The sequence below is a fragment of the Leopardus geoffroyi genome, chromosome A3 (genome assembly GCF_018350155.1).
Source record: "Leopardus geoffroyi isolate Oge1 chromosome A3, O.geoffroyi_Oge1_pat1.0, whole genome shotgun sequence".
Taxonomy (NCBI): domain Eukaryota; kingdom Metazoa; phylum Chordata; class Mammalia; order Carnivora; family Felidae; genus Leopardus; species Leopardus geoffroyi.
This window is the reverse complement of record NC_059336.1, coordinates 46,965,668-46,980,097: the sequence shown is the minus strand read 5'-3', so window position 1 is coordinate 46,980,097 and position 14,430 is coordinate 46,965,668.

Genomic DNA, 14,430 nt, shown 5'->3' with positions numbered 1-14,430 from the left:
GAGTGACTGACTCTTCATTTGGCTCAGGTCATGATCTCACAGTTTGTGGATTGGAGCCCCACATCAGGCTCTGCACTGATGGCACAGAGCCTGCTGAGGATTCCATCTCTCCTTCTCTCTGCCCTTCACCTTCTTGTGCTGTCTCTCTCTCTCTTTTTCTCTCTATCTCTCAAATAAACTTTAAAAAAATAAATAAAATAAAATAGAGCAATGAAATTCAAAATGTATTTTTTAAGTGAGGCAAAAAAATGACACTTATTAGTCTTGGTACACAATACCTAAAGATAATCCTTTAATATATCTTGAAATTAAAATGAAGGCTATTTTTCAGTGTACAAATCAAAATTCTCTGAATTATTAGAATTTCAGATGCTTCTTTCTTCTGGGGATTCTCATGTTGTATTTAGACAATGACATATCCAACAGGTCCTGTTTAAATACAGCTGGATAATTTTTCTAAGCAATAGGGATTTTCTCTCTCCAACTAGACTACATGTACTCCTAAAATTAAAGATTATGTTTCCTAGTGTTGTAATATACCCAGAGTGCCTACCTCCCTTTCCAGCACACAGGGTGTTCCCCATACTTGTGGACTATCAAATGAGGTAGGGCAGAGAAGTTGCACATACAGGCATGCTTCACTTTATTGCACTTCACAGATAATGTTTGTTTTTTTTTTTAACAAATTAAATGTTTATAGCTATCCTGAGTCGAGCAAGTCTATCAACACAATTTTTCCAAAAGCATTTGCTTACTTCATATCTTTATGCCACATTTTGGTGATTCTCATGATACTTCAAACTTTCTCAGTGTTACTAGTATATTTGTTATGGTGATCTGTGATCAGTGATTATGACTGGCTGAAAGCTCACATGATAGCATTTTTTTAGTAATAAAACATTTTTTTTAAATTAAGGGATGTACATTTTTTAGACATAATGCTATTGCACACTTAGTACACTATGGTATAGTATAAACATAACTATTATATGCACTGGGAAACCAAAAATTTCATTGATTCACTTTATTATGATTTTCACTTTATTGCAATGGTCTGGAATGAAATCTGCAATATCTCCAAAGTATACCTATATCAAATCTGCAACTGTTTTGCAGTATGATCATCTCCCACTTTCCTGGCAAAAGTAATCATTACTATATATGCGGTTTTTACTGAATTTTAGATAGAAATCTGCTAATTAAAAGCTTCTTAAAGCAAAGGTCAGCAAACTTCCTCTGTAAAGAGCCAAACAGTAACTATTTTAGGCTTTGGAAGCCACACAGTCTGGATGGCAACTACTCAACTCTGCTGTTATAGCAGGAAATAGGATTCTATGAAGGGAACAACATACAACGTCATGTATTGATAAAAAGATGGAATTTACAAGATGTTACAATCATGAATCATATACTTAATCACATGTCAATAAAATATATAAGGCAAAGTTGACATAAATAAAAAAATTGACAATTTCACAATCACAGAAGAAAACTTTTAAATACTATTTTATGTATCAACAATTTAAAAACTCCCAGAATTGTGTAAAGCTAAAGCCTATATGAATTAAATATTATATGAAGATGTACACAGCACCTTGAATGTGGCAAAGAAAGGACATGCATTATTTTAAAACACACAAGAAATTGTCACAAATTTGAGCTTCTGTTAGGGCATAAATAAAATTTCAATGAATTCCCCCCAAAATAGGAGTTACAAGTTTCACATCTACTGAACATTGTGCCATCAAGTAAAAAATCCACAATATAAAAACTTTTTAAAAATCGAACTTGAGAGGGTCAATTGAAATTATCCAGCCTGAGTAAGAGAGAGAAAAAAGAATGAAAAATAAATTAACAGGCCTCAGAGAACTGTGGGACATCATCCATCATGATAGCATCATGTAACAGGAATCTCAGAAGAAAAGAAAGTGTTAGAAAGATTGTCTGAAGAAGGGCACCTGTCTGGCTCAGTCAATAGAGCATGAGACTCTTGATCTAGGGGTTGTAAGTTCAAACCCCACATTGGATTGTAAGAGATTACTTAAAAATGAAAACCATAAATAAGTAAATAAACAAATATAGGAAAGATTATCTGAAGAAATAATGGTACAATCTTCTCAAATTTCATGAAAACATTCATCTATACATCTGAAAAGCCCAGTGAAATTCAAGTAAGATGAATCAAAGAGATTCAACCTAGGCAAACCAAAGTACACTGTTGAAAGCTAAACATGAAGAAAAAAATCCTTGAAAGCAGCAAAAGAGAAGGATTCTCCCCATGTACAATGGGTCTTCAATAACAGCCAACTTCTCACAGCAACTATGGAGACCAGAAGGCAGTCAGATGACACAGTCAAAATGCTGAAAGACAAATATTGTCAATTAAGAATTTCATATCAGTTGAAGTAGGCAAACCATAAGAGACTCTTAAGTATAAAGAACAATCTGAGGGTTTCTGGAGGGGAGGTGAGTGGGGGGACAGGTTAAGGGGTGATGACCATTAAAGAGGGCACTTATTGGGATGAACACTGGGTGTTATATATAAGTGATGAATCACTAAATTCTACTGAACCAAATACCACACTATTGTTAACTAACTTGAATCTAAATTAAAAAAAAAAAAAAACAAAACAAGAATTTTGTATCTGTCAAAGCTGTCCTTCAAAAATGAAGGAGAAATCAAAGCTTTCCCAGGTTAAAAACAAACAAAAACAATCTAAGAGAGTTTGTCACTAGTAGGCCTGCCCTAAAAGTCCCTCAGGTTGAAAAGAAAGATCACTAAGGGTGCCTGGGTGGCTCAGATGGTTAAGCCTCTGACTTTAGATCAAGTCATGATCTCACAGTTTGTGAGTTCGAGCCCTACATCAGGCTAAGTGCAGAGCCTGCTTTGGATCCTCTGTCTCCATCTCTCTGCCTCTCCATCTCTCTAAATAAATAAATAAATAAAGTCACTAGACTATAATTCAAATCTTCATGAAAAAATAAAGAACCCCCTCTCTGTCTGTCCTCTCTCTTTCTCTCTGAAATAAACATTTTAAAAGATCTTTAAAAAATAAAATAATGAAAACTATTTTTGTTTTTAATCCATTTTCTCATATGATTTAAAATACAATTTCATAAAAAATAATATAAATGTATAATAATGGACACAAATATATAAAAATGGCGTTTGTGATACTAGATATATAAAGGAGGGGGAATGGATCTATATGGGAAAAAAGTTTTTGCACAGTATAAAATTAAGTTGGTATTAATATGAAATAAATTTTTAAACATTTTTTTAATGTTTTATTCTTGAGAGAGACAGACAGATCATGAGTGGGGGAGGGGTGGAGAGAGAGAGAGGGAGACACAGAATCTGAAGCAGGGTCCAGGCTCTGAGCTGTCAGCACAGAGCCCAACGTGGGGCCCGAACTCATGAACAATGAGATCGTGACCTGAGCTGAAGTCAGATGCTTAACTGACTGAGCTACCCAGATGCCCCATGAAATAAATTTTTATAAATTAATATGTTCATTGTAATCACAATGAAAATAACTTTAACAATCGTGGAAAGTTACAATGATACACTAGAAAATACCTAATGTATAGGAAAATGCAGGAGTGGAATAATTGAGGAACAAAAAATATAAGACATATAGAAAACAAACAGTAAAATAGAAAAAAATAAATCCTTCTTTATCAGTAATTATATTAAGTATAGATGGACTAAATTCCCACATAAAAGAGATTGGCAGAATGGATTTTTTTAAATGATCCAACTACATACTGTCTATAAGAAATACATTTTAGATTCAAAGGCACAAATATATTGAAAGTAAAAAAATAGAAAAAGATATTCTATGCAAATAGTAACCAAAAGAAGCTGAAGTGACCATACTAATATCAGACAGATGGAATTTAAAACAAGAAAGGATTACTAGAAACAAAGAAGGAATTTTTATAATGATAAAAGTGTTAATATTTTAAGAAGGTATGACAATGATGACATATGCACCTTACAGCAGAGCCCCAAAACACATAAAGCAAAAACAGACAGAATCAAAGAAATAGACAATTGAGTAAGAATAGCTAGTGATCCCAATATTGCATAACCGATAATGGATAGAACAACTAGACAAGATAAGCAAGAAATAGTGGGTTTGAATAATACTATAAACCAACTAAATCTAACAGACATCTATAGAACACTCCACACAAACACCAAAATACACATTTTTCTCAAGTGCATATGGAATGTTTCCAAAGATAGACCATATGTTAGGCCATGAACAAGTCTCAATAAATTTAAAATGACTGAAATCATACAAAGTATATTCATCAGCTGCAATGGAATGAAATTATAAATCAACAGGAGACAGAAATTTGGAAAATTCACAAATATATGGAAATTAGAATTACTGATAAGCAAATAATGCGTCAAAAAAGAAGTTAGTATATAGTTTTATAGGAACAAAAACAAGAACATAATACAACAAAACTGATGGGTGCAGTGAAAACCATGCTGAGAGAAAATCATAGCTATAAACACATTGAAATAGAAAAAAAATCAAATTAATAACCCAATCTTCCTACATAAAGAACTAGAAAAAGAATAGCAACCTATACCTAAAGCAAACAGAAGGAAGGGAAAACCAAAGATTAGAACAGAAATAAATAAAGACAGAAAAACAGCAGAGAAAAATCAATAAAACCAACAGTGGGTTCTTTGAAAAGTTCAACAAAATTGACAAAACTTTAGCTATACTGACCAAGAAAAAAAGAGAAAAGACTCTAGTTACTAACCTCAGGAATGAATGAAGGGACTTATATAGAAATAAAAAAGGACTATAAGGGAACACTATGAATTGTACGCCAAAAAATTCAATAACTTAGATGAGATGGAAAAATTACCAGAAAGACACAAACTACCAAAAGGGAATCAAGAATAAATAAAAAATCTGAATAAACCTATAACAAGTAAAATACAGAAAAAAACATTTGACAAAATCTCTTTCAAGATAAAAACTTTCAGGGCACCTGGGTGGCTTAGTCAGTTGAGCGGCCAGCTTGGGCTCAGGTCATGATCTCACAGCCCATGAGTTCAAGCCCCACATCAGGCTCTGTGCTGACAGCTCAGAGCCTAGATCCTGCCTTGGATTCTGTGTCTCCCTCTCTCTCTGCCCCTCCCCCACTCGTGCTCTGTCTGTCACTCAAAAAGTAAATAAACATTAAAAAAATTAAAAAGATAAAAACTCTCAGAAAACTAGAAATTAAAAGGATTGATGGCATATAAAATTAATGGCATATAAAAAACCCACAGCTAATATCATACCTAATAGTGAAAGTGTTCCCCCTAAGATAAAAAAAAACACAAGGATGTTCACACTTTCCCGCTTCTATTCAACACTGTACTGAAGTTCTATCCAGTTAGTCAGGAAAAAAATTTTTTAAATCCAGATTAAAAGATTAAAGATTAAAATATTAAAAGAAATAATTAAAATGATCTCTATTTGCGATGACATGACCTTACACATATAAAATCCTGAAGAATACACACACACACACACACACACACACACACACACACACACACACCTGTCAGAGGTAATACACAATTTCTACAAGTTTGCAAGATACAAGATCAATATATAAAATCTGTTGTATTCTTATACATTATTAGTGATCTGGAAATGTAATAAACAAACAATATCATTTACAATAACATCAAAAATAATACAATATTTAAGAATATATTTAACAAACATTTACAAGGCATGTATGCTGAAAACTACAAAATGTCATTAAAAAGGATTAAAGAAGACCTTAATCAATGGAAAGATATCCATATTCATGGATTGGAAAACTTAATATTGTTAAGATGGTAATATTCCCAAAATTGATTTATAGATTCAATGAAATTCCTGTAAAATTTCCACTTCCTTTTTCTGCAGAAATGGATAAGCTGATTCTAAATCTCATTTGTAAATGTAAGAATAGTAAAACAATCTTTAAGATGAACAAAGTTGAAGAATTCACACTTCCTGATTTTAAAACTTACTAAAAACTACAGGAATTGAAAGTGTAGTACTAGCATAAGCATAGACATATAGATGAGTGAGGAATAAAATTAAATAAACTCTTACATCTTTAGTCAATTAATTTTTACTAGGGTGCCAAAACAATTAGAATTATCTTTTCAACAGATAGTGCTGGTATACCTGGATATCCACATGTAAAAGAATGAATTAGAGCCCCTTACACCATCTACAAAAAATATTTCAAAATTGATCAAGATCTAAATGTTAAGAGCTAAAAATAACATTCTCAGAAGGAAACTTCTGTGTAAATCCTCATGACCTTGAATTAGGCAGTGGTTTCTTAGCTATAATAACAAAAACTCAAGCAACCAAAGGTAAAATAAATAAATTAGACCTCATCAGAATTTTGAATTCTTGTGTGTTGAGACAATATTACAAATGTGAACATACAACAACAGAATGAGAGAAAATAGTTGCAAATCATATCTCAGACAAGGGCCTAATATCCAGAGTATCCAGAATTCTTATCACTCAGCAATAAAAAGAAAAATTACCCAATAAAAAGTTGACAAAGAATTTAGACAGTTCTCCAAAGAAGATGTAGAAATGTCTAATAGCATATGAAAAGATGTTCCATATCAGTACTTATAGAAATAAAAATCAAAACCAAATGAGATGTCATTTCACACCCATTAGGATGGTTATAATATTTTTTAAAAAACCCATAAAATAACAAGTTTGGGGGGAAATGTGGAAAAATTAGAGCCCTTGTACATTGCTGGTGAGAATATAAAATGCTTCATCCCCCTTGGAAAAGTGTCTGGCAGTTCCTCCAATGATTAAATAGGGAGTTGCCATATAACCTGGCAATCCCACTCCTAGATATATACCTAACAGAAGTGAAAACATATATTCATACAAAAATCTGTACAAAATGTTTATAGCAACAGAATTAACAGCAGCCAAAAAGTCAGAACAACTCATATGTCCATTAACTAATGAATGGATAAACAAAACGTGGTATGTCCACACAATGGAATATTATTCACCAATTCTGGATATTATTAAGAATGAAGAGTACTAATACAGGCTACAACATGATGAACTTTAAAAACATTGCTAAGTGAAAGAAGCCAGACGCAAAAGGCAACATATTATATGACTCCATTTGTACGAAACAACCAGAATGGGAAAATCGTAGATACAGAAAGTAGACTAATTGCCAGGAGCTGGAGGTAGAGGGTAATAGGGAGTGAATGAGTATAAGATTTCTTTTTCGCAGTGATGGAAATATTCTGGAATTGGATAGTGGGGATGGTTGCACATATTTTGAACTTTATAAAGTGCACTTAAAACTATGTACTCTAAAATTATGAATTTTACTTTATATGAAATTTTATATGAATTGTAGATCAACACAAAATGGAAATGAGAAACTATGTAGAAACTTTAAAATGATAATAATGAGGGGCGCCTGGGTGGCTCAGTTGGTTGAGTGACCGACTTTGGCTCAGGTTATGATCTCACAGTTTGTGAGTTCGAGCCCCACGTAGGGCTTTGTGCTGACAGCTCAGAGCCTGGAGCCTGCTTCTGATTCTGTGTCTCCCTCTCGCTCTACCCCTTCCCCACTCATGCTCTGTCTCTTTGTCTCAGAAATAAATAATCATAAATTTTTTTTAAAAAATGATAATAATGAGCATGCTCTTAATGAACAACTATGAAGGTTGCCTGAAGAAGCAAGCAATGGAAATTGATGGTCTTAAATGTATTTAATCAGAGTACAAGAAAGATTGAAAATAAATGCATATGCCAAATACAGAAGCAAGGAATATAATACACAATAAATGCAATGAAACTACAAGGTCAGAACCAGTGAATATAAAATCCTAAAATATGAATTTGAAAATTAAGTTTCAATAAAACCAAAACATGGTAAGAGCAATATAGTAGATAACCTTTTGCAAGTCTATCCAAGATAAAAAGAGAGAAAATACAAATAAAGACCATTAGGAAAATTAAAGGGGCAAATAATAAATATGACAATTTTTCACTTGCAAATATACTATGAGGGCCTTATATCAATGCATTTTGAAATGCAGAAGTGGTAGATTTTTTTCTTAGGAAAATTATAATTACCAAAATCCATGATCTAAGTTCCTCATCATCATTTTGTGCTTTAAGAACAGAGGAAAGAAAGGCACCTGGGTGGCTCATTTGATTAAGTGCTTGACTTTCGGCCCAGATCATGATCTCACATTCCATGAGTTCAAGCTCCACATTGGGCTCTGCACTGACAGTGTGGAGTCTACTTGGGATTCTCTCTCTATCTCTCTCTCTCTCTCTCTCTCTCTCACTTTCTCTCCCCCCCCCCACCCTCTCACAATAAACTTTAAAAAAAAGAACCGAGGAAAAGTAAGTCATATATATTTTTAAATCACTTCTCTCTTGGGGCACCTGGGTGGCTCAGTTGGTTGAGCACCCAACTTCAGCTTAGGTCATCATCTCACAGTTTGTGGATTCAAGCCCCCGCATCAGGCTCTGTGCTGACAGCTTGCTCAGAGCCTGGAGCCTGCTTCAGATTCTGTGCTTCCCTCTCTCTCTGCCCCTCCCCCCTCATGCTTTGTCTCACTCTGTTTCTCAAAAATAAATAAATGTAAAAAAAATCACTTCTTTCTTGTTCTACCTCTTTAGTACATGAGATTAATAAAGTAACTTATAAAACCGTTTTCCCCCCAAAGCCTCATTATCTTATTCACAACCAAATATAGCCTTTTTTTATAATTAAATAAAATCTGCATATTTAAATGCATAATTTTATAATCACATTATCATCTGAAATTGTGTTGAAACATACACTTTAATGCAGTTTTCTATCATAACTAAATCTTCATACGAAAGTAAAGGAGTGACATCCTAAAGTTCAGATATAGTTGGCATCACAGGACTTTTCCACAGTTACAATTCTGGGTATAATTTTGGGTACGCTTTGCACAGATGACTAAGTATAGATGGGCACATGTCTGTCTAGGAAGGAAGGGAGGGAGGAAAACATGGAGGGAGGAAGAAAAGGAAGGAAGGAGGCTTTTGCTTCTCAAATGACTGTTAACACAAAAGTAAAATGTTATATTTTGAAGTTGGGAAAAGAAATTCAGCATAAAAGAAAAAAAAACATCAAAGCCAAATATCAAGAAACCAGTTAATCATGCATCAACATTAATTTATAAAGTTCAAATTTTAAGTAAGAACGATCATAATATGTGAAAGAAAATGCTAACATACACTCATGCTCTCTCATTTCATTAAATAGTAAAGTAGCAAATGGGGAAGCTAATCTGAAATCTCCCAAATAAAATGTAGTTGAATATTCATATCTCTTTCATTTGGGACTACTCTCTAGCATGCCGATAACAGATTATCATGCTCCAAACTGTTTTTTTTTTTTTTGTTTTGTTTTTTTGTTTTGTTTTTTTTTTTTTTTGAAGCTTGGAAATCAAAATAGCTTTCAGGAACAAAAGGAATCTCATTCTTCCATATGGTGACTTTCCTTAGATATGGAGACAAGGGGCTTGGAAATAATTATTTCCCAAGAAAATAAAGGTTTTAAAACTCAACCTTTCCCCACAAATGTTGACTTTCACATCTACAGATTTAATAACAATAAAAATTGTCATTTTCGTTTTACAGATGAATGAATAAAGTCAGAAATCAAATACGGAGGTATAATTACCATCCAATCCCCTTGCCATAATAGACAAGTGGGAAGAGAAGGAGGCATATTTGACCAGCCCAGTGTCTGTGTGGGGAGCTCGTTGGTCTACGGCCTTCTATGGACTCTCATCTCAAAGTCTTTCCTGCCCTCTTACCTCTGCTCTCATCCCCTGTCCCCAGGTCTCACCCTTGCAACCATATGCCACACAGGCTCCAGCCTCAAGGCCTTTGCCCTGCCTCCCCCACTCCTGGGAACTCTCTTCACCATGCATCTTTTGGGTCAACTCATTCACCTTTCATTCTTTGTTCAAATGTCACTTGACTCGGTAGGTCTTTCCTCACCACTCTATTTAAAATCTCAACCAGCCATCTTCCACTCCAACCTTGTACCCCCAGTCTCCCTGCCCTGCTCAATTCTTTCACATAGCCTATATTCCTTCTCATATACTATCTAGTGATTTTTAATTGTGTTGTTTGTCTTGGTTAGTGTTTCTCTGAAAGTAGAACCTTGGGCAAAGTTTTGGGCACCGGTAATTTATCAAGAAAGTGATTCTGGGAGTCACGAAATCCAGGGACTCCAGTTTCAGGGAGCCAATGGTTTGGAGATTGAAAACCTCTGGAGCTGAAACTGGTCTGACTCCTGCCTTGCTGTGGGGTAAGAGGGAGGGAGCTCTGTCAACTACAGACTGGGGAAAAAAATGATGCTGTTGGTAGTTATTAGTTCATCTATAGATCAGTTACCTTTTAAACCATACTGACTTCAGCCTTTAACTAAGCATCTTTAAAACTGCCTTTGAACCTTTTTTTTCCAGACAATAAGGCTTCCATAATGACACAATAAGTTGCAAGAAAGAAATGTCACACATTGAACCACACTTGTCTTTGATCATTGCTATTTTAATCTTCCACTCAATGATATTAACATATGCGTTTATTATTTTGCCATTTTGATTGTCTCCCGGTACCACTTTAAATCTTACTTTCACTCAAACACAAAAATGTTCTTTTCAGTGTTTCCAATGTTAGCGAAGAAAAAAAAGAAAGAAAAAACCCTTAAGCCTCCGTACAGCCAATACATTACAAGGGGGATTTGATTCATTTTCGAAGGAGAGGTTTTGTAGTAGGGAAATGTGACCATCTAAGTTGGCAAATGTTTTCACTGAATTATAGACATCTTCAAAGACAGAGGAATTCCCTCAAACTATTTAAAATCTTCATAACGGACCTCCCACAAATGATAACTTCTTTAAAGTAGAAATTCCCCTGAAGATGTACAAATCTTCAAAAAAAAGAATACCCCTCAAATGATTAGAACCTTACCAAACTCCATCTGGATTTGAGTTCCAATAATAAGGGTCAGAACCTTGTCCATACCTAGTAAAAAAAAATACTGTAAGAAAGCACATTTTTTAGTATTTCCAGATGTAGACGGAACATTTTTCGTTTTGAAATACAATGAGAAAACTTTTTCATGCTATTTTGGAAACGATATATAGGCCAAAGCAGGCAGAGAAAATTATTTGAAAGTGGTCAGGCCAAAGGCACTTTAAAGCAGGTGAGTTTGAATTCAGGATTAGAAACCAGTGGTCTGTCCTCTACCCTCTACTCACATCATTTTTTTAAGCCTGTTTCCATTGGTCAGAATATTAGTATCATGTAAACGTTGTTTTTGGAAGTTGGGTTTAACTACAACACAAGAGTAAAATGTAATTGTGAGAATGAGAATAAAAAAGCAACAGTTTGACATAAACAAAAGAAAACAAAAGGATTAAAGCCCATATTTGTACCTAGGCACACAGGCAAAGCCACAAACACACAGATCCACACCTCCATTGGCTTTTAGTAAATTGGTCATCCATGTTTGTTCAGTGATGTACACGTTTTGCAAAGATATCAACAAAAACAGTAGCTCTATCTTGCTGCCTCTCGGTACATAGGATTTTCTGTCCCCATGGAACTCCTGATCATCTGTGAGAAAGTGTATGGAGGTCTCATTCCCCACTGAACACCCAGTCCTGACAGATACTGCCCCTCCCCCCCCCCCCCCCCCCCCCCCGATAAACACACCTCAAAGACTCATCCTATGCTGGCATCGTTTTCTTCCAAAACACTCCTCGAACAAACACAACTGGAAGTAAGCAGGAGAAAAATGTGCTGTGTACAAACATTCCCACTTTCACCCCCATGAAAATAATCGTTTAGCATCTACATCACTATCATGCTTTGGTGCTGTTTTTAGTGGGTTTTCTTGTTGGAGTTTGGAGTTTTAGGGTTTTTTTTTTCCTCATTGCTATTCATTTTTTTTTAGGGCTACATCTACTTTCTTCAAGATTGTCATTTTGCAAGCCATTCTAAAGGCACTAGCTGTGCTGAGAACTCACTAGCAAAATTGGTGGCCGGGTAAAAATTGCAGGGATTTAAAACCCACCACTCAATCCATGTTAATCTGAAGCTCATATTAAGATGTCCCAAGGTGGGAACTTACTGATGCAAATTAATAAAATAAGAGCAAAACTTATCAGTCCTCCTCCCTGGACAAAACCACTTAGATGAACTAGACATCAAAGTTCCTAGGGGCAATATCTCTGTCTCTTACTTTTTCCCTTCAGGACTCTTATTCACTCAGGTCTATTTGGTGAACACACACACCAGTCTAAGGCAGTCAGAAAACACTCCTAGAAGGGAACAAAGCCAAAATCTAGAACCTCAGTGGACCTTCTCCAGACCAGAGGATTGGGTGCATGATGGAGGTGGCACACCTTCAGCATATCTATAATTATTTCCACCATTCCTCAGCATAAACCTTCATTCATTAAATGGGAATAACAATAGTGAAAATTTCATATAATTGTTTTGGGATCAAATTAATCAATAGCAGTATAGTATTCAGGATTATGCAGGGCACATAGTAAATGCTTAAAAGCATTAGTTTTTTTACATGACTATATCCTTCATCCTAGTGTTCTGTCTCTTTGCACCTCCTTGGCTCTTCCATCATTCAATCTAGCTCTAATTTGCCCCTATTTTACAGAGTTTTCCCAACAGCCCGCAAAGGGAACACTGTTCTCTCTGTCCCATGGTATGGAAAAAACTCAAAACTCATTTTGGAATGATTTTTAATTGTGTTTTTTTATGTTTTGTTCACTTTAGACTTGGCATCCTTCCAGTTGCAATATTCTTAATGCTGTGCTTAGAGCAAAGTTGAGTCCACAAGTACTTGGATACTGAAACTTGGATACTGAAAATGGTTCTTCCCAGTACAGAGGAACCAAGTACTAAGTACTTGGGAATTTTGTAAACCAATGTTAAACCATTGGTAGCCTGAAATGGGCCATGGTGCCATAGTAGGAGTATTTACAACATAGAAAATGGCAAATGCTACAAATAAGGATTTTGTTGTTGGTATTGTTTTCTGGGTTTTTTTGAGACACAACACACCATTGGTCCTGACACTGACTTATATGGCTTCCACCTTGTTCTTCACCTAGTGACATTCTCTGTTCACCAGCTCTGAGCCTTGCCACCACCCCAGCTCCTAAGCTTTGGAAGATATCTCTAACATTGACTTTCCAGGTCTTGCTGCATTCCCTGGGAAATCTGGAGTAAGGTTTCTAGTGTTTTGCCTAGAAGCCAAACAGCAGCTCATCTCCAGCCAAGACCAGCCCCTACTAGCATAACTAGGAAGAATGGGAAGGAAATGGAAGTGAGAATTGAGAGGTGCTAGGAAAGGTGTACACTCCACCATGGAAGAAAGAGATCTCTGGAAGTAAGCTTGGGAGAGATGTCCTGACAACCAGACCAGTGCCCAGCTCTGCACCCAAAGCTTGAGTCCGGAAGGGTCCCATAAGCATAAATAAGGGAGATATTTTCTTATATCAGACATTTCCCCAATGGTGTGTTTTTTGGGACCCCCATCTCTAGATGGGGACCCTGTTTTCAAGGAACCCATCGAAGGAAGCCAAACTCGGTCTGATAAATATAATGGAAGTTTTCTCTGCAGTTCTCTCTGCTCAGTGGGCCCTCAGATTAATTCATTGGGCCCTCCACTCCTGAGTCTCATTCTTTCCATTCCCACCCTCTGAATAAGCCAGTGCCTGGAAAAGTCAGTGCTTCCAGACACTTCCTTTTCCTCCATTCCTACAAGAAACTCAAGAGTGTTGACAAAGATGATAAGGCTCCGTCCTGCAGTTGTGACTTAGGCTCTCCAAATATTAGAACAAAATGTTATCAAGGCACTTCCACTGTCTATTTGTCTACTTTCGATTTTTTTGTTTATCTCCAGTTTGGATCAATTATTTGCACAGTTCAAAATATGTGATTTGTTGCCTGTCCAAAATATTTTTAAAATACGAATTGGTGAAGGAACCCAGCCAACTCATCAGTGAAGACTTGTCCTCAATTTTCACATGGGAGATTAATAGTAGAAAATGGGTTTTGGAAGGGGAATAACCAATTGTTAAGTTTCACTGTGGTTGTTTTATTTTATTTTATTTTTACCTATTTTAATTCTTTAACTGAATTGGTCATACCACTGAGTCCAACTTCTCTTTCTTCATGCAACTCCCCCATAAATTACAAATTTAATCCATGGAGTGCAGTGCCTTTCCTGGTTGATTTGTGGCAGACAATGGAGCGAGGCAGGTTTGTTATTTGTCTCAGCATCAGATCATTTGTCCATTGCCACCCTGCTGACTGCCACACG